This window comes from Eretmochelys imbricata, chromosome 9, assembly GCF_965152235.1.
Source record: "Eretmochelys imbricata isolate rEreImb1 chromosome 9, rEreImb1.hap1, whole genome shotgun sequence".
NCBI classification, from domain to species: Eukaryota; Metazoa; Chordata; order Testudines; family Cheloniidae; genus Eretmochelys; species Eretmochelys imbricata.
The window spans coordinates 38,751,417-38,773,853 of NC_135580.1; positions in this window are offsets into that span (position 1 = coordinate 38,751,417).

Here is a 22,437-nt window from a genome sequence, read left to right on the forward strand (position 1 = left end):
CAACTTGGGAAATAAACATTCCAACAATGTCAAAACATCCTGATTCAACATTTTTTTAATGAAATGTTTTGATTTTCTCTTTCAAAATGACTTTTTATTTCAATTTTGTTTCATTTTGTATTGTATTATATATGATGATGAATACAATTGGAATGAACATGGGAGGCAGCATGATCCAGTGGACCTATATAATACAAAATTTAAAAAAATACTCCAACCATTTACATTTTATTGAAACAAAACATTTCAATTGATCTGGGGGAAAAAACAGAATTTTCTTTTGTGGGGGATTTTGATGATTTCATGTTCCATTTCAAATTGGAATGAAAACACATTTTGAAATCCATCCTGCAAAATGGAATTTATTTTAGCCTCGCAGCTCTAATTATATTATTTACCTCCTTTGCAAACTGCTTTGAGCTCTATGGATGAAAAGCACACTAAGGGCCTGTTAATACATTTTTAGGGCCCAAAGCCTTACTTGCACAAGTTTTCCTAACTACAGCAAGTAATTCCATTGACATCAGTGAGACGACTTTTGTGAATATGGTCTCTGCTATTCATGCAGGTTAGACAAACACCTGTAAGGAACTATCTGGTTATTACTTAATCCTGCATTGAGTGCAGGTGACTGGACTAGATGACCTATTGAGGTCTCTTCCAGTCCTACACGTCTATGATTCTATGTAAATATTAACAATTGCAGGCCCTCATTTATAGACTTTTTAATGAAATCTGTATCCCCAAATGAACCCCAGAATTTAGCAATACATTTACACCATTTAAATAATAACAGAGGGCGAAAGAAATGTAGAGGCAGAGGCCAAAGAGAAAATTTTGAATGTTAGTTGAAAAGTGATGGAGAGTCAGCGAGGCAGAAAGAGAAACACAATCGTTCTTTCACACACAGCAGCAAGACGAGAAGGTTCCCATTCTAATTCTAGCTTGTGTACAATTGGGGTCATGATTATGAGAAGATTCTATAATCCTTCCTGCCGTACTTATCAAAGGGGATATTTGGAAGAAGACAGCCACAAAGAGAACACTGACATTTTTTTAAACCACACTCTTTCCAAGGATGGAAAATCAGATGTCATGCGTGGGATAAAATTACGCCAGCTCCAAAATGTGGACTAGACTTTATTTATCCCACAGTATCCTTTCAAGACTAGAACATAACCCCATGACCATAAGGCTGGATTAGGCTCATTATGTCATGAGGGCACCTCTGCTGCTTGCAGCTAGTGAAAATTGCAGCAGCACACTCTCTCAGTGGATGGAGCAGAGTGATCATATTAAACCTGCTTTCTATATTCTTTACATGAGCTGACTATAAAGCGGTAGCTTGATTTTAAAGCTGACTCTGCTGGATTTTATAACACACATAATGGAGAGGGACCTGGCTATATTTGAGACTGCCTCTGTGAGCCACATCTTGGCAGGTATCTGCACTCTGAAACCACGTACTTCTCAAAGGTTCCCTTGGGGAATGGCTGGACAGCAAGGATAGTGCTGTACTTAGCCCCTAAAAGGGGCAATTTGCTGTCCCCAGGCAACAGTCTCACTTGACCTCTATCCACTTTTACAAAACAAAAACACCTGAAAACTTGTGAGTGGTATTTCAATCCCTAGCCCTTTTAATCCCTAGCCTACTTTGTTAGGAACCTCCTCCTCTTTATTCATGTCATATTGCTTGGCACAACCAGGCTTCTGTGACTGCAGAAGGAGCTGGCCAAATTCTGGAGGGCCCACAAGTGTAGACATTAAAAGGAATTGTCCCTCAGAAACCCAGGGAAATAAAAACTGTCCAGAAGTTGTGTTGCCTCTCCAGCTATCAGAGGTCCCCTGGAGAGGGGTTCAGTTTCTGATGAACATGACCCATCTTTAGACTCATAGCTCCTGATTTGTGCTGACCTAGGACCAAGGTTGGGCTGGGAGCCCACTAACGCAGCAGAGGGAGTTCATGTGGATGACTGATGCCCCACAGGTTTCCTGCAGTCTGCATTTATCCCAAGACATATGCAAGTTTAAGAGTCCGAACCCTATTCCCTTGCTCTGTGGGATATCCACCTCCCACACTACCAGAGAGTAAGAAAGGAAATTCCACAATAATAATTCAGGATTTCTTGCCCCTTATGTATGGCTCTCTTGTCAAGAGGACAATTTGTCCCTATGTGCTGCTTGCTTTGTGAGATTATTAATTGTGCTGTATATGAAAAGGTTTGTGCAGTACCCAGCAGCCCCTGAAGGGCTACTTACCAAATACAATTATTATTTCATTTCATGTAATCACTTTTTCCTTTTCGCTAAAGCCTTCAGTCTTGAAGTGTTATTGCTACTCATTGACTTAGTGCATGTTCTGTTTCCCTACTGGTGGCTAGTTACAGCAAAGATCAAATCTGTTACTTATTTCTTTCTTCTAGAGTTATTTCCTGTGGATCAACAGGTAGAGGTTTATGGTTTTGTTTGTTTGTCTTTTGTTCTAAAGGTCCCAGGTTTGATCCCCAGAATGTGCATAAAAGAAGTTATAGCTCATCACCTCATATAATGCTATTTTCTGATGAGTTTATCTTTTTTGGGGGGGGGGGCGGTTTACAGCTATGTTGAGTTTAAGCTGTGCGGAGCTTGAAAGCTTGTGTCTCTCATTAACAGAGGTTGGGCCAATAGAAGATATTACCTCACCCAGCTTGTCTCTCTCATATCCTGGGACAAAAACACTGCAAACAACAGCTATTTTGACAGTTAAATAAAGGCAATTCCGAGCATTTACAGTTACAATAATTTTCTTTGTGCCTCAAATTTAAACTCTATCAGTATTTCATACAAGGATACATGCCGTCCAACTGCGATTTACGGAGATGAAACCCTTTCACCATTTATTCCAGATACTGTCCCAGTGAGATTTTAAGTTAAGACTTAAACATATTTAACAATATTTTAGGTAAAATCTCTTTACTTTTCCCTTTGAGAAGCTCTGTCCCTGAGCCTCAGGCTACGCACGTTGCCTATGAATTTACTCAAATAAAACAGGAATACTCAATGACAGTGTAATATTTTAGTGAAGCAGCATTATCTTTTCAGGTGGCCATATATCCCTGAAGTCTCCTGGTATTAAAGCTGTGACTGAATTTTGATTGAAAACATCCTTTGATTAGAAGCTCTCTTTTAGTGACATTAAGTGGTTATTATTAATCTTAATTCTAATCTAGAGATGGCAAAAGCCTTCCATATCCTGAAAGAAAAGTGAACTGAAAAGTATTGTCTTCATCAAAGGCATAATTCATGTGAGAGGCTTTGAAACTGACCTCACTGGTGACTCCTTCTCCCTACTTTGTGGTTGTTATCATCCTCTGATTTAGAGCAATGCAAGGATCAAGATCAAAGATCAGGGTCCAATTGTGTTAGGCACTTTCTGTATTTCCTCAAAAGGACAATACCTTTATAAAGCTTCTTTAAACCCCTGAAGCATAGCTTCTAGATAAAAGGTTTTCAAAAACATCTTTGGCCCTGTGCTTCAAGATCATATAATTAAAAATTTCAGTGGGCAGTAAAGGTCTGATCCTGAGAGGTGCTATATGCCCTCAACTCACAGTGAGTTCAATGAAAGTGGAAGGTACTCAACACCTAGTAGAAATAATCCAGAAAAACAATTCAGCAACACATCCAGCAGATCATCCACTCCAGATTAAATAGTCAACCACATGTTACTGAGAAGCAGGTGCTAAACGAGTTAACAAGGTCATACCAGAGCTTTCCAGAACAGCTACCTTGCATTTGTTGTTTCCAATTAAGAAGTTTATTTTCTTTTTCTAAAGAATCTGAAATAACATTGGTGTACCCAGGAAACAAATGATTCTTGTTTATGCTTGACTAGTTCAGTATTACTCTGGTTACTGGATAATTAAACTGTTTATTTGATCAAATATAAGTATTCCTTAAGGTATCAGTATTAAACTCCTTTCAGCTTCTTTTTAAGAGCTTCTGTTTATGGGCAGTGCTCATATTAGTTGAATGTTCCAAAGGTCTTCCATTTGATCTACAGTTCTTGATAACCTAAATGTTTTCCTGGTTTTAATCTCAGTGCACATTTAGTGTTTAACTCTAACTAGAAATGCTTGTCATATTCATTGTCTTTAAAAAAAAAGCACAAAAATAATCATGGGAGGAAATTCTCTCATTCAACTAATTTCTATAGAAGAGAAACTATAGAACTATAAAAGAGAAAGGACTCTCTCCAAAGATTATAAATTAATAAACTGTCTTCAGCTGAGTACCTATGTATTTCTTTGTTTAGAATGGTGGTATACCTTTCCATTCTTGAAGGAAAGTAACATTACTCCCAGCCATGTGCTACTCCATTTGTCCTTTCAATAAAGTAATCATGGCCTCAATACCTTCAAAGATGGACTTTGTCAATAATTGCTGAATCTGTCCTCTGATCTAACGAGAGAAGGTCCATCATTTGTCTAAGATGAACCCATCTGTAAGAGACCAGATAATTAATAACCTTTGGGGTGAATCATATTGAGAGATCATAGGCTCTCCTTTCTCTGAATGGACTCTTATAAAGACTGCAAGGTTTAAGGAGCTTACAGAAGGTGCTTTGTGTGCAGGCATTTAGTGTTAAGGTCACCTCCAATGGAAGTTTAGATCCTGACAAAAGTATCTCCTTCAGAATTAGAGTAGAGAATTCTGGAGAAGATACTTTGTGAATCAGAATTAGCACTAATGAAACATAGGATGTGCGTGTATTTGAGTGGGGGATGAGGGCAATGAGGGCTCCTATTTTATAAGAGACTAATAGAGATACCATAGAAGAATCTGTAGTTGCATGGTATCTCCCCACCCTAATCAGGCAACAATTGCTTGCTAGCCATAACAAGTAAAACAAATTAACATATATGTGCCAGATGTGTACAGCTGCATGCGTGCCACTTCTAAATCAGCTGCAGAATCTGCTTCATGCCATTTGTTTTACATAGAAATGGTAAAGGGGATGAGACAATGCTTGGTCCAACCTCAGAAATTAATATCAGGATAATTACTTTGTACCACACCAACACTTAGGACTGGACCCTAACAAGGTTATGAGTAAGAGGCCTACTATAGCTTTACTTTATGGACTACTGTGATAGAAGGAAAGATGTTTATGGCTAAACTTGGGATGGAGACTAATCATCCCTAAAATAACTAGAGATATTGAAAAATATTGTTATTTAAAAATATATCAAATTTATTAACAAGATGATTTGATCAGTAGGATTCTATTTCTAGGAGGAATCTTCTCAGGTGGAGAAGCTGTCTCTTTAGCTGTCTTTCTTAGTTTGTGGGTGATTCTCCAAGTGACAGGCAGCTGTTTCACCATCAAGGTTATTGACTATTGTCTGAAAAGTCAGCAACAATTATACCAAATTGCATTGCAAAGATAACTAATTTTTTTTTCTTCTACTCTTCACAATTCTGTCTGTCATTCCCAGACAACGGAGCTGGAATTAAGCCTCTGTTCATTACAAAAACTAGTCAAACTGTAATTCCGGGTTATAGATTGTCTGTAGTTTGTCAAAGATATTGAATGGTTTCTATCTACTGTAACAAATCACTCAACAGTAAAATAAATGGTAGCTGACTGTATGCCAATGGTGTATTTAACAGTATTCTATTGTAATGAATGCTACTGGAAATGTAACAGGTCTCAATGGGGAAAAAATGCATGCTATTTTTAAAAATAAAATATTGATGTAATTGATTTTCCCACCCACAGTGTTTCACAAGCCTACAAGCAGGATTAGCTGTAATAGTTTGTTAGAAAAGTTAGGGAGATTGGAGAAGAAGAATCTTGTTGACTTCAAGGCATTTTGAAAGTATTTAATTAAAAATAACAGAACTACCACAGAACCCTTTAGACTGAATTCTCAGATTTTTTCCCCCCTCAATCAGTTTTAAAAAATTCAAGGAGCATCCTACAGAGCGTCAGGAAAGGATGGAATAGTAATATACCTTCTAATGAACACTCTCAGTCTAGGAGGAGCAATCATGGAACTAAAGCTATAATCATTCCTTACTGGCAGCCAGTTTTCCTCACTGATTGGCAAGCAGGCAAGACCAAACAATGGTTGATGTTTTCCATTTACTAAAAGCTTATATTTTAAAGGAAGGGATCCCCCATCCCACCCCCCACCCCCCCCGTCTTCCCTCTGTTTTCCGTTATGTATTTGGATCTCGTTGCAGTCCTACCTGGGCTAATAGAAACACTTCCTTTTCTTCCCTTTCCTTCCCACTAATCCTGCCACATCTGATTTTTTTTTTAAACATACCATTTGATAATGATTCCAAAATCTCATCTGGTCTAATGTGAATTTGGCACATAATATAGCGAATGACTTATATGTTAATAAAAATGTATCACCAGCTGGCATGAAAAAAAAAGGTTTTAAAATCCAATCCAAGTCTAAGTTTAATTCCCTTCTCCAGAATTCCTGAAATAAGGTGGTAATGGACCAAAAGAGTAAGGAGATTGCCCTTTTGTTTCTCAGAAGGAAAACTGTGATTCATATTCACAATATTGGTTTTTCTCTGAGGATCCCCAATCACATTGCCTACAGCAAACAGACAACTTGTAAGTATTTTAGGTATTATTTCTCCTTCATGGTCCATGAAGACAAGTGAGTGAGTATGTCCGTGTCCAAATGGCAGACCGAGTGGGACGATGGAGTTAACAGAAATGAGTCCACCAGCCAGCAGAGGTTAATGTAGAAAAGTGAGTTAATATTTATTCCCCACAAAGGTACACAGTCAGGGCCATGTACCTATATTTTATTTTAAAAAACTCAAAATGGCAGAAGAAAAATAATGAGATGCATCAAATAAAGTAAAGGGACACCTACTGAAACAGAATCAAAACTGGCTGTCTGTCTATAGTCACAATCTCTTCACCTGACCGAATTGGACAACAAACTCAACATTTAAAAATGTCTTGTCTTGCCCCAAAATTGTAATTATCTCTAATTATGAATCTTATTCGGATTCCAGACATGAGGGTGATTGGGAGAAGGAAATCATTGTAATACTAAAACAACATTCCTTTGCCAGTCACTGCATGCCCTTTTTAAACTTGTATTCCAAATATTTTCCTTTTCAGATGGGTGAAGTAATCAAAAATATTTCTAAAATGCCATTTTGCAGAACAAAGTTGCGGGCAGGAGGAGCAACTTAGATTGATCCCTTTGTTGTACATAATAAAAACTCTGGATAATTTGCATTTCTACTGCACCTTTCCTCCCAAGTCTCAAAACATTTTACACATAAAGACATTAATTAAACAAGATTTTCAACACCTTATAAAGTGACTACACACTATATAAAATCACTTCATTTACTGTTGAAATGTCACTGTTTCTGGGGCAACACAGTAGTTATGTGACAATAAAAGGTAATCATGATACCAGAGCTAGTTTGATTACTCTTACAAAAATGTCATAAAATCTCCACTATATGGCAGTTAGTCAGGATCTCAGATATAGTCGTTCATTGCCTCCTAAACCTGTGACTAGAGATTGCTTCATTACCAACTCTCAGGGAAGAGTCCTACCTACTGAAGCACCAACTCCTTCTCAGTGTTGGTGTCTGTGGAGGTCTTCCATCCCAGGCCTGCCTGAGCTCAATGCTTGTGAGATTTCTGCAGTGATGTAAATGGAAATGTAAGCTGGTCAGAAAAGGTAGGTAATTGGCAAAATAATGCAAAATGAGTCAAAGTTACACAACAGAGGGATAGAGGTGGGAGTGGAGCAGTGAGACCAGATAACAGGAACATTGTAAAATAAAGTTTCATTGCTGTTTACATCACCACTGATTCTAACCCAATGGCTTCCATGGGAGTTGCATCTGATTACTCCAGGCTAAATTTGACTCATTAAATTTGCCTATAGTCATGTGAAGCAAGGTTACATATATTTAAAAAAAACAAAAAACCTGCACCCGAGTGAAAAGGATATCATGCAATACCCTGCATTGCTACCAGATGGTAGTCCTATATTGATAGACTACTTCTATGGAACTAATCCTGTATTCTTTGCATACCCAAAAACACTGAAAGCAAGCAATGAGTACGCATATATTTTTTTAAAATATTAGAACAATACTTTATATATCTGGACAATATGTGAAGATGGCTATAAAGTATACAAATTCAAAGGAAATTGTATTTTTTCCTAGATAGGTATGTGCAAGCATAATTCATACACCCTCTCGGTTGATTCATTTCCTTACCTACAAGGGACTTATTACTATCAACAGTTTTAGAATTACCATGAGTCATTTGGATGCCAACAACATAATTAGGATAGAATTAATATAACACCCCACGTACTGTTTGATTATATTTCAGTATTTTCTGTTCTCTTAAACAAGTGGCTCCTATTAGTAACATGAAAATAAAGCGTGCTGACTGAAACAGGTACATTGCTTTGCAGATGAACTGGGGATTCACAAAGAAATGCTTAAGTTTATAAACTGTAGAATGGAGAATCAATTTTGCTGCATGGAGAATACTTAATTACAGTTACATTTATGCCAAGAAAATGACATTTTGAAAACCCTATGAAAAACTGACACTGATGTCCCACAGAGAAGGCTTCCCCCCGCCCCCCCCATAAATAGAGTGTGGAGGTGAGTTATTTAGTGCTTGTGATACTATGAGGGGAGTAGATGATTGAAAGTTCATGAGGATATGCTGTAGTCTGCATTCATTGAGAAAGCAGAGAATGTATGTACAGCACTTTTAAAATTGCAAGAAATCAGCAAGAAAAGCTTGGAGCATTCACAAGCTTAAATATCCCTTTACAGGAATTTACCCATCAGCTAGCGGAATGATGAAACTCATGAAAGGAAACCCAGCAGATGAGATGAAACATGGGTTATAATACCAAACTATTCAGGCTTCCTCTGCCTACCAACATATCAGAAGTAAGAAGAAAAGGCAGAGATCCTATGTAGAATTTGTTATAAAGGGCATTTATCAAGCCAAAATGTGAGCTTATTTGGAGCACTGGGCCATTTATTTGTGGACTGTGAAAGGATAGGTTGGTTGGTCCCAATCTATTGATGAAACCCAGGTTGCAGCCCTAGTGGCAAAAGAATTGTCTAAACACACCTCACAATCACAATTCCTCTGACTGTTGCATACCTACACATTTACCCTTACTCGGGGCTACAGATATTAAGCACGGACTGGTCAGAGTAAGACAGGTGAGGCTGTATTTTTCTGTATGTCTGAAGAACTCCTAGCAAAACGAGACTCTGGTACGTATTACAAATAATGGTAATAATCAAGATAGGAACACTCTTCACAGCTCTTTTATCTTTTATAGCCAAGATTTTAGGCAGGGATTTACCTAAGGAGCCTAACTGGAGGAGGACACCTAACTCCCTTGAGCTATTTTGAAAATCCCACATTTAGTATTTTAAAGCAACTTTAATTTTGTCAATCCAATCAGGACAGAGGTAACATGATGCCAATGTCCAGCATCATTTAATATTACTAATACTAATTGAGGCCTTGATCTAGCAAACATTGATGCATGTGGTTAGATGTTATATTGTCAATAGGACTGCTCTTGTGTATAAAATTAAGCATATGGTCAAGAGTTTTCAGGATCAGGACTGTAATGCTTAATTTTCCATCCACTAAAGTCAATGAGCGCTTTACTGTTAACTTCAAAGGGAGCTGATTCGGGCTCTGTAGAGTTAACAGTCCTTACAAATTAGATTTTCCATTTAATAGAGGGAAGTCTGAGTCAGTTTGACAAGTTCCTTATTAAGGACAATATAGAATCTGGAATTTTCTGATCCTTGAGCACTGTATGCAGATTGCTTCATTCAGTAAGGAGCATGACAAGGAAAGCACAAAAGTAGACCTAGCTGGAAATTTTCCCATTGAAGGGTTTTTCATTGCAAAATGCTGATTCATCAAAAACGAAACTTTTCACATAAAATGTCAATTCCAATTAAATTTTGTTTAGAAAAAAACAGAACATATAAATTTTCCATTTCAAATGACTTATTTTATATTACATAATATAAGGGTTTTTTTAATTCAAAACTGGAAAAAAATGTTCTGATTTCATCAGAAAGAAACATTTCTATTGACAGGAAATGATTTTTCCCCAAGACTTTTTGTTTTACAGGATTTTTTAAAATCATTTTTTTGTTTTGTTTTCATTCTATTTTGGAACAGAAAAGATTTCAAAACAGAATTCCCAGCAAAATGGAAAATCTGGTTCCAGCTAAGCTCTATACAACTGCTGGAAGATAGCCAGAAGGAGGAAGACTATGGAAACTTCAATTGCATGGAGAATGATTTTGGAAGGGTGGGAACAGGTAAAACAGACCACACTCATTCCTATTATGACACCCTGTACTCAATGCAGTTACACCATAGGGCTTTCATCTATTATATGAGTACAAATAATTTGATAGAGGCTGATAGTAAGAAGCAAAAACAAACAGGATATTAACTGTTCCTTTAAGAAAGTTGCTTTAAATGTTTGCAAGGGAAATTATTCAATACTCATGAATGTGCTTTACAATCAAAGGAGGATACTTTTTCCATATTCAGTAGGTTAAGATAAAATGAGAGCTTTCTGTACAATTTGCTTAACTTTACCAAAATATAAGACGGAAATGGAAATACTGACCACGTCCAGGAATATGGGTGCTGCAGAAAAACAGTTAATTAAAATCCAGTTAAATATTTGTATGATGAAAAACAAGTCTGTCTATCTTAATGGCAAAGACATAATGCACACTGTAATTGATTTTTATACTAGCGTCTTTTAAAGGAAAACATATTTACAAAGATAAAATTAGGTACTTCTTAGCAGGAATGAAATTGCCTGGCATTGAAAGCTACAGATCTCATTGTTCTAATTAACAAGAAATAAATTATCAAGGCAAATTCTGTGGAAGGGTGGGGTTTGGTTTGTATACCTGTCTAAGAAAACAACTTTGCTCCTCAGAAACTTTCCAGAAAGTCTTTTGAAGGGAAATCTTAACGGAATCTTTATTGGAATGGTTACTTGATTTACTTTTTTAAAATGAGAGAATCAGAATAATACTAAGAACTATTCCTAGATAACACTGCCACAATGAATGCTGATGCAGATACTAACATATGACTATGCTACATACACGCAAAGCATGTTATTCTATTCTGATATAACAATATTGTTGGACCAATCACCTATGTAGCAAATATAATAAAACAATGCTATACCAGAAAAACAGCACATCCACCTATTTTTAACATTTATCCGACTATTTACTGATGGGGGGGAAACAAACTCAGTAGTTATTCGTCAGGGTATAAAGCTCAGTCCAGCAAAAGTAAAGCTGTACATACAGCATTGCTACATGAAGGTGCTGAGTATGAATGTATTCTTCAAATCCAAGCTCAATGGGCCATTTGTGCTCAGGTACTTTGTAGAGGTAGCAGGTATATTTTGTGATGGTAGAAGGCAATCATGAATGAAACACTAAAATGCCTGTCATTCATTTACTAGCAATGGGCACCTCAGGAATCACGGAGGATCTCAGACTGAGAGGGATTTCAGAATAAGATTGTGTTTGTCAGTCTCCCATAACTGCAGGGAGAGAGTTGGGTCAGGAGTTATTGGAAGGTGAAGACTGAGGGGTTAAAATAGACTATCCCTGTTGCATGGTGGTAGTTCTCAGTTCTGCCACGCACAAAGCTTAGGTCCTCATTTCTCAATTTTTCAACCAGCAAAGTGTGAGAGAGCTGCAGAGGCACCATTCAACATATAATATAGAGGGGTATCTTGTATTGCTCAACATTTATCCTGCTGGCTGATTAAGATGTAGCATCAACAGAGTCCCTTCCAGGCCTTTGAAAACAGTGGGAATGTGGCTAAGGTGTGGGTCTAGGAGTAATGGTTTGTTGAACAAAGGGGGTAAAGGAGAAGGGTGTCAATGCTCCAGAAGCAGAATACAAACCCTATGTAAGCAGTTTCATATGATTTATTTAAGATAAAAGGGTAATGCACGAAAAGAGTGAGGCCCCAGAATGAAGACTTAGCTAATGGATATACATTTGGAGCTCTGAATCAACAACAAAAACATCTGTGACTTAAGATCTCAGCCTTAAATAAAGTGCTTCAGCTATGACAGCTTTAGGTAGTTTTGCATAACTACATACAGTATATTTTATAAATGTCAGTCACGCAAAAAGGTTTTTATAGTGATGGGGCAGAACAATTTTATAATAAGAGTCCTCCACAATGACCCAACACAATGGATTACATCATTTACATACGCAGTCAATGACTGCATGACTGCCTGCTTTCTTTGTGAGTTCTCGCTGTTAGCAGTGGTTAACTGAAATTAAACTGTCATAGGCGTAACATAAAATGTCATCCATAATGAAAAGAAATATGCTGCTTTACACTGGGATGTGAAGATGGAGACATAGTACCAGTCGCCTGGTATAATTTGTCTAAGACAAAAAAAAACCCAAAAAACAAAATGAGTGAACCAATGCTAAGTTTTTAATATTCCTTTTTTCCAGGGCAGCCAGCATATTCCTACCCTGCTTCCTTCTCTGTTCAGCGGACAGCTGCTTCCTCAAGTTACTCAATAAATGCAACCCCTTTTTTTTCTGATCATGATTTATGCACAAACTGACCATGATTTTCCTGAATCCTTCCATTATTAATAATTATTTGACCACATAATTTGACTAAAATTCTCTCTCTTTGATTATCAGTCGATTGAGCAATAGGAGTACCCATTGTTCATTCTGTGCTAATGATCACTTAAGTTACTTGGGCTAAAAACTAGAAAAACTCCCTTTGGCTTTAATAGGACCAGATTTAGGCTCATGAGATTTCTTTGGTCTCTGTTCCTTGATTGTATGAGTGATTTTTTTTAAACACTAAAATAATAAATGATCAGTAGTGAATAATGTTTAGCAAGTAAATATTTTCATACATGTGTGAATGTGGGTGTTAATCCAAAGCAGAGCTAGACATCCAAATGTTGATTTAAAAATGAACATTGTTGAATGGAATCAAGAATTAGATTTTGCAAACACATTTTTCCATTGTTCTGCCTACCCTCCTTTGGGTCCCGCACTTCCCATGTCCCATGAATTGAGAAGGCACTTTGGAAATGCTACATATTGAATCACATAAAAAGGAAAGGGCCCCATTCACGACTATAAACTTCTACTACCATTTTAATAAAATACCTAAGTGTAATATTGAAGTCAACCTCGCACAAAACTAGGGTTATGCCAATTCATCAGTAACCTTAAGAGAATCACTTACTACTTTCTCTATCTAGCCATTAAGCGCTGGAACCAGAAGAAATGGCAAACGCCTTCTAATCTGGTCTGCTTCAGTTGATGGGTGCTTAGTTCTTTACTCAGCTGTGAGGGAGTCATAGGTTTTATTCACAATTTTTCATTCCATGCGAGGCTGAAATGCTATAGAAACTGCATGCTCAGTTCCTGAGGGAGTAATGCTTTAATATTGGCAATGATGAACTTGAGAGTGGGTTTTGGTGAAATATTCCGCTAGTTTATTATCTGTTCAGTCCTTCCTTCCTGTCTTTATGTTAACAAAGAAATAGATGACTGTTTCTGTCAAGTACATTATCCTGTGTATTTCTTTTATGCATATTTCTTTGTTGTGCATGCACCTTTTGTTCTCTTTATATTCTTTTATTCTATGATCTGCAGAGCTCTCCACAATGAAGACAGCTAAATCAACATTAGTAACCTACTCAAATTCATCTGGCACATTAACTGTCGTTTAAGGTTTGTATGTCCTCACACAGTGTTAGCCTTTTTTATTCTGGAAGGTCATTTGAAAGTCATCTAAGAATTACTGACTAGTTTATTGATCTCCTAATTATTCAGTGTTTACGGTTCCTTCTGATGTATTTTTCTATGTTATTTTGTTATGTTAGTTTAAAAATGTAAAAAACATGTTTTAAAGGAGAGGCAGGGATAAGAGTTTAAAAAGCCCCTGGGAAGTTCAAAGAAAGAAAAGAACACTTAACTTCTATTGAACTCTGAGGCTGGGAATAAAAACATAAGGAGGAGAGAAAGCTGAAGTTCCACATGGTGTTTTTCTCAGAGACAAAAATAAAGTCACAGTATGGGCTTAGTTTTTGAGTGTTGTGGTTGTAGAAGCCACAGCTATGCTGTGGGAGCTTCAGAAGAGTACTATGCTACTCACAGTTCCCAGAAGCATTCTTCCTGTGTTCAAAAGCATCAGCAGAATGACACTGGGGTTCTAGGGATGGTATGCTGAGGCCTTGATGATGCCAAAGAAATGTACTGTGCTAAGTACCATTTGTTCCCACTCAAAATTATAAAAATGCCTCGTGTCCACACACAAAATGCTCCCACTGATTGGCTTACAAGGGTGTGCGGGGTAATGGTCTATGCCCAATACAGTTCTCTCTATATATCTTAGCTCCTTATTATGGGTCCCATCACTATGGTGTCTGAACATCTCATGAACTTCATTGCATTTATCCTCATAACACCTCTAGGAGTTAGAGAATTGCTTGTACCCCCATTTTACAGACAAGCAACTAAAACACAGAAATTTTAAATAACTTACCCCAGGTCACACAGGATGAATGTAGCACAGCAGGGAATTGAACCTACGCCTCTCAAGTCCAAGGATAATAACCTCATCACTGACCCATCCCTCATTTCTGGTTACAGCTGATTAGAATTTAATAGGACTATCTGAACGTTAGTCATTGTAGTACTAGTATGGACACAGACTAGTTAAAATGGTTCACTAGTCTTGTGAAATCTCCCAGAATGCACCACTTCTGGCAACTGAGCTAAGGACTAAATAATATATAGCTGAAACAGTTTAGCACAATGACCCTATATAAGGCTTGCCAGTGCCTTTGGATCAGCCTCACAGGGCTAGCATGAAAAAATTCTCAGCCTGATTCACTAGCAGAGAACAGTTTGTGCTTCAGATGGTTCAGGACAACTATTCAGTCACATCCAGTTCAGTTCAGTAGTGTGAAAAACTGCTACAGAGGAGCTGCTATTGTGGATGTGAACTGTCTGCTTCCACCAGCCAGTACAAAGGAAGATGGCCTTGATCCCTTCTAGGTTCCCAGTGCCGCTGTTTCTAACTCTCCCCAGTACTCACATTTAGCACAAGTGCTGGAATTCAGGGTGCTGTGGCAACACCATGCAAGTGGAAAGAGAAGGTTCCCTTCATACTCTTCCTTTCAACCCACACCTGGATCAGGGGAACAGAGGATGTGATTCTCAGTATTTTTAGGGAAGATGGGCCCAGTCCTGCTTTTAGTTTTGTGTGGACTCAGGGGATTTCCTGCACAGAGCTCATGCCAAGACCACAGTCATTGTTACCATCCCTCTGCACCTGGAAGGCAACTTGGAAGTATTAAAGATTGTGAGTCACTTAGATGCTATGGTGATGGGGGCTGTATAAATACTCAAGACTGGTGGATAGATGTTTCCCTTCTTAATGGTGAGGTGGAATTAAAAAAGAGCTAAAATAATGGGATGCTTAAGGCACAAAGAAGGGTCCAGAGGACCCCGCAAGGTAGAAGTTAGCAAAGTTGAAAGCCTCACAGTTTGACTATGATTTGGAAAACTGAATGAAGTGTTTAATTAATTGCCTCAAATAAACAGAACGATAATTGTCTTCCTAATGAAAATAGGCTAATAAAGTCAAATTAATTAATACTCTCAAAGGAACATACTCTGCCAAGCTGCATGTCCAGTTTCTAAGAGAGAAATTCACATGAGGGTTTTTGCTATTTCCAAATGTTGTTCTGAGGCTGAATTTAAAAATCTCTATTCTGCAGTAAAGTTCTATTATATGAGAAGGTGCCTGCCATTCAGCAATATTGAGAATTTAAAAGAGCTACACAGGAAAATACTAGTTTTCCAAAGCAAGGAAATCAGAGAAGGACCATATGAACACATTCTCAGTTGTCTTGTATTTGCATTAAGTATGGCAGCCATTTTCACTACCTGTGAGATTAGCAAGTAAAAACCTGAAGGGTGATCATTCTGCATTGCTGTGCACAGTGTTATGTGACACTCTTTTTCCATGGGATGCACTGGGTTGCAGAACAATTGCTGAGGTCCCTATAGAGTATCATTTGTACCACAGTACACTATCAAACAAAGCCATTTTGTTATTCTAATAAGATCACTGAACAAGGATGACTACCATATGCAGATACAGCAAGAGGAACTAGTTTTCCAATGTTCATAAACATTACTAATCTGCTTCCCTGTTGTTTTCACAGTAGCTATATAGTATATAACATTGTAGTCTTATTCTTGATTTATATATATTTTGGTTAGAAGAATTACAGAGTTATGTGGAACAGCCTTCTGGGTTGCAGTGCAGTATTACCAGCAGGACAGTGGGGTGGGAGGAGGTATTGTTTCATATTCTCTGTGTATATATAAAGTCTGCTGCAGTTTCCACGGTATGCATCTGATGAAGTGAGCTGTAGCTCACGAAAGCTCATGCTCAAATAAATTGGTTAGTCTCTAAGGTGCCACAAGTACTCCTTTTCTTTTAGTGCAGTATGTGAAAAGGATGGAACCCTGATATCACCATTGGATTTCTCCTTACTGATTTTTATTCACAATTTTCCACCAGTTTTCACTCTATTCACAATCTTTACCTTACCAATACCAGGATCGATTTGTTTCTATTATTCATTCTATTTATACCCTTTACCACAATGACAGATTAACAAAACATCACTGATCTTTTCTTTGAAATCACACAATAAATACTGAGACGGTTTTTCCAAGCATGTTTTTACTCTTTACAGCATATTGATTGGCACTGTGTATGTTGCAGTCTGTTAAAAATAACTTCCATGCCACAGTGCCTATACTAGCCACGTGAGTAATCCTCAGTCATAAGAATTGTTGTGATTCTAAACTCCTGTGCAGAAGAGATTGTGTTGTTAGTTAGCTATATAATTCCCATACCCGTGTACTAATGCACAAATATAATCTGCAAAAATAAAATGCATAGTGGAAGCTTTCTGTGAAACTGCCATTGAAAAAGTGAAGCTTAACATATTTTCTTCATTGTTTATAGTCACATTTACTAAATAACCATTTATTGTACCTAGTACCGTGCTCAAAGTTAAACCATACTCATCATACTCACACAAGGCTCAATGATGCAAAGTACTGAGCAGTCTAGCCCCAATCCATCAACCCTAACACTCAACTTTAAATCTATGAGTAGTCCCATTGATTTGAATGGGACTACTCATGATTAAAGTTAGGCACATGCTTAAGTATATTGATGAACCGGGGACAGAAGGCTCAACAACTTGCATGTTCAAGCCCATAGATTACTACATCAAAGCTATTTTCCCAGAGTAAATTGAGCAGAATTTGATACAAACTTTTAAAAAAGCTGATCCAAAGCCCTCTTAAGTGGATATAAAGATAACCATTAGCTGCAACGGTGTTTGGATCAGGCCCTAAGTGAACACTTAAAACACTTATATTAGTGGGAAGGGGACTAAGTATTCCACTGGTGTTATAGTTACTGTAAATTGTTCTAACTTATATTGTATTTTGAAAGCTTCCATAATTTACACTGACAAAAGGCAGTGGTAGAATCATAAGATGTGTGTCAGTAGATTCACTTATTTCAGTTTAACGTGGCTATCATCTGATCATTCAGCAGAATTGAAACAAAATGAAGAGAAAAAAGAAAGGTTGTGTCATTTTTGCCTTTCTATTCATTTCTTTTATTTGCAATATCAGTTTTTCTGTATAGTATGGCACAGATTTCAGAGTAACAGCCGTGTTAGTCTGTATTCGCAAAAAGAAAAGGAGTACTTGTGGCACCTTAGAGACTAATAAATTGGTTAGTCTCTAAGGTGCCACAAGTACTCCTTTTCTTAGTGTGGCACAGAGTTTGCATTGGCTCACTTAATGGTTTGTGAAGGTGAAACCCAAGTTACAGATAATTTGAAACTGTTTCTTTTTTTAAAGAAAAAACACCCTATGTAATTTTTTTGACAGTGAAATTGGTTGAAGTAACGGGGTACTATTTAAAGACCAAAAACTTGGTATACCTATCTATGATGAATTTGCATAGGCTGTGAAACCTTAACAATACTTTTGTTGCACGATGGGATGCTTCACAGAATATAAAACTTCTTGGCACCATGCTGTACCTAAATAAATAAATAAAAGTCCAAAAGTATAGTGACTGCTAATTTTGCTGTTAAGGTATTTGAGTATGTATGGGGGGGAGAGGACGGGAGTTTCATGCCAAATCTTCCCCTTTGTGCCTTCAAAATTTCCAAAATAAGTAATTCCAAATGATTTGAAAGATACTTAATAGTGTAAGCATAGCTGATAAACATGGCTTTTACTACTGCCAAAATTCAGCCAGTAAGCTATTCATGACTACAGTCACTGTTTCTGCTCATTAAGACACTGGGAATCGTATGGATCATTTTCATTCCCTGACAGAAAGTAATGTCAGTGTTTACTATTGCTTATGCAAAACAATTTTCCAGAATCACTCTTCAAATGCTCAGTGCTCAGTTGACTTATAAAGACTGAAATGAATTTAGAAATAAATAAGCAGTCTCAACTGCATGAATTATCAGTTTTATGCACAAGATGAATAAGCCTTACATATTTCCACTAACCTGGAATTACAATAACCCCTTTTCTCTTGGGAGAAATGGTAGCTGAAGTACAAAATTAAGATGTGCTCTATTTTCCTTTCATAACAACAGGGAGTGGACTTGGTTGAGCTGAGTTCTATGGGAAATGTAAACAATACTAGACATCATCCTATAGCTTGTCTTAATACCGCTCTCATTTGTCTTTTTCCAGAATGGATGCCAACTCCCTTTCTTTCCCAAGCAGAATGATAGGATAGTAGAGAAACAGTGTGTCTCAGATTTAAATGCTCTTCTAAATAGGCAGCCAGCCTTGGGGGGAGATGTTTTAAAACTGGATTGCAAAGGATATTAACAACTCAAACTTTAAAAGGCAACCAGTCTACAAAACAAATATGGACACAATTGAAAATATATAAATCAGGGACAACAATTATTTATTTATAATAATTTGCCTGACAGTTAACTCAACTGCATTGGATCAGCAATAAAGAAATTGCTGGTTACCCAACAGAAAGGAAATTTTGTTGAAAAACAGAAAGACTGTCTCAAAACCAGCAGAAAATCGCACACAAAACCTGATAGAAGCATCCGAATAATCTCATTAAAGTGGAACACAGTTATTCAAGCCAAGACAAAAAGAGATCACAGCAGTCTTAAAAATGTGTTTAAGGAATTTCACTATATCTCTTTCTCAAGTAGAATTCTCTCCAATTATTCTATATTCAACTCTATGTCATTTGAATGTTCTCAGCAAAGTCAGGATTTGTCCAGAACTGGTCATTTTTATAATCTGACTAGTAAACAGACTGGCCAATAAAGGCAGAGCCCACATTATAAATCTATCTTTGTGTAACACCTAAGGCTACAGTGGTGCTAATTTTTCATTTGCACTCCCCTCTCTTCAAGGCAGGATAGCTGAAGTCTAATGATACTCTTTAAAGGAGCACTGTCAGATTAAATATAATATTTAAGGAGTGGATTTCCATACCAGCATTACAAGTAATAACTCATTAGATAATATAAAAAGAATTCTTGGTTTAATAATTTGGAAGTTTTCAATGTTCTTAGTTTATATTTTGTGTTTCACTCAACTTGGACAATGGAAAGAGATTATTCAGTTTCAGTTACAGAGCTAATTCAGTCATCCAATGTAGTAATTCTGTATGTGCACATCATTGCCAGAATGTTTCCATTCAAAAAATAAATAAAACATAAAACTAAAATATTTAATAGTTTTAGATTTTGTATAATCCCCCTAAAAATGTGAATCTGTACTTTGAATTTCCTTGACAGTGTCCCGTTAAATGGGCATTACATGCTGACCTCAATGTGACTTCAAATGTTTATTAACTCAACTCTACTCTCTTTTAATGCATACAACTAGAGTTCTCAGACCATCACAAATAAAACAATCAGAGCTGCTCCTCAATAGAATCCTTTAGATGAACCAGTTATGCACAATCTAGAAACTGAACAAATTTGCCAACGTTATACCATATCTAGGCTTCACTTTTCAGTAGATTTAAATTATGGTATATCCAAAGCAATATTAGGTTTTTCTTTATTTGTTCTCTATTATACAGTGTATAACGTCAACATCACCTTCCCTCAGACACTGTACTGCCTGAGGACAGGATTGAGGGGACTCCAATTCTGAATTCTCCTCCATCCTCTGCAGTTGTCTTTCAAGTGACTGGAGATACCATTTTTCTTTCCCTGGCACACAACCAACTTGTGACCATGAATAGGGTCCGCTAAGCATCTGGATCCAAGATCCTCCTCCCCTTGAATCTCCCTCCAAACATGTTGGGACATCATTTGACTCTCTCACATCAGGAATATCAGCACCCAGTGACATCAATCAACCACTTCCATTGGGCCTCTGCCAGTCCACCACTGAACTGAAGAGCTGTTCAGTGGTTCCTGCCAGTGTAAAACCATGGTCCCCCTCTATATGGTCAAGCCATTGTCTTTCCTCCCCACTCACTTCCACTAGACTCCACCTGGTTCTATCTTTCTACCAGCCATCTCAGGTACTATTTAGTAAGGTCAAGAAGAGACAACCACCTGTCTTATTGGCAGATTTCCTAGGATGTAACTTCAGTGCCTTCATGCCCTCAATGGTACCCATTCTAGGGTGACATACATGTACAGTGTAAGCAGATGGGAATATGTCCTGGAAGGGAAGGAAACATCCAAGGCCCCTCAGATCCTTATGATCATTGTGGGTTGACTTTAAGAGCCCCTGTGGTTAAGACATTTAGTACATGCTCCTTTCACTTCAGGTACGGGGGTAACTCAGTACCTCAGGCTATTGTTAGTGCAGATTGTATTGAGCTTCTGTTGTTCAAAACTTTCTTCTATAATTTAGGCACTGATTCAGGAAGATATCTTAAGCATGTGAGTATTCCTTTTTCTTCAGTGGGACTTCTCACATGCTTAAATTTAATCACTTTCCTGAATTTGGGCTTTAATTTTGTGCTTATTAGGGGCCTGGGTGCATGATGCCACCTGGTCAGTATTAGTGAATGATGGATCTAGCTAGTTTCAGCCTTCTCCATCAGTTTCTGGAGAACTAGTGGTGTAACAAGGTTTCTGGGATTTATTTTCCCCCTGAAGCTGCTGCGTGAAATGTGCTATAAAGCAATGTCAGATATATGGCTAATTCACATGGTTCCTGGGACTGATTTTGTTTTTGGAGTAGTGCTGGATTTCTCAGTTAACACAAAGTTTATTTTTATATGGGCCAACCACTAGAGCAGTGCATAGGTATCATAGAGATAGTGCCTAAGACAGACAAAAAAGAGATAGAGAGTCTAATTCAGGGAACAATGGGGCATCAAAGTGCCCCAAAGGTGAAGTCCTCTACCAATTCTAAGTCTGAGTCCACTAAGTCTAAGTGGAGTTGTGTGAAGCGTTGTTGTAGCCGTGTCGTTCTCCGGATATTAGAGACACAAGGTGGGTGAGGTAATATCTTTTATTGGACCAATTTCTGTTGGTGAGGGATAAAAGCTTTTGAGCTTACAAAGAGCTCTCCTTCAAGTCTGGAAAACATATTCTGATTAAGTTTCCCAGACCTGAAGGAGAGCTCTGTGTAAGTGTGAAAGCTTGTCTCTCTCAATATTACCTCACCCATCTTGTGTTTCAAATAAGTGGAGTTGATAAGTTCTACAGGAAATCAGCTCATCCTCCTGAGTCAGGTTGCCATGACGTGACGTCTTCTTTAAGGAGGAAATAACCCTTTGTAACTCGAGCCTTGAGAACATGAATGATGCTTCACTTGAAGTTCAAGGTAACACAATATTACTATTGACATTTTCTACTTGTACACATTGTTACCCACTACAATTTTAATTGGGTGGGAAAAAATCATTAAGGTTTTTTATTATTTTATTTTATAGATTTCCTCTTTTTCAGCACACAGGGCTGCTAAGAAACTAATAGGTACCCTAGAAAATGATGGGGAGCATTAGACATCTTCTGAAATGGTCAATCTGACAAACAAGGAAACAGTTATGAATTATTGGCTTTTGCAAGGTAAACACCACATATAATCCCATGACGTTGATCTGACTTTGAAAGAATAACTTCTTCCTCAAGAAGGGAGAAACAATATTATAGTTAAGGACTGGCAAACCTTAATCTATTTTTGGATGCACAAGACAAGTTAAAATATGAGCAAACCATTTCCTTATAATTTAGACCCATATTTTAATAGCTGAAAGCTTT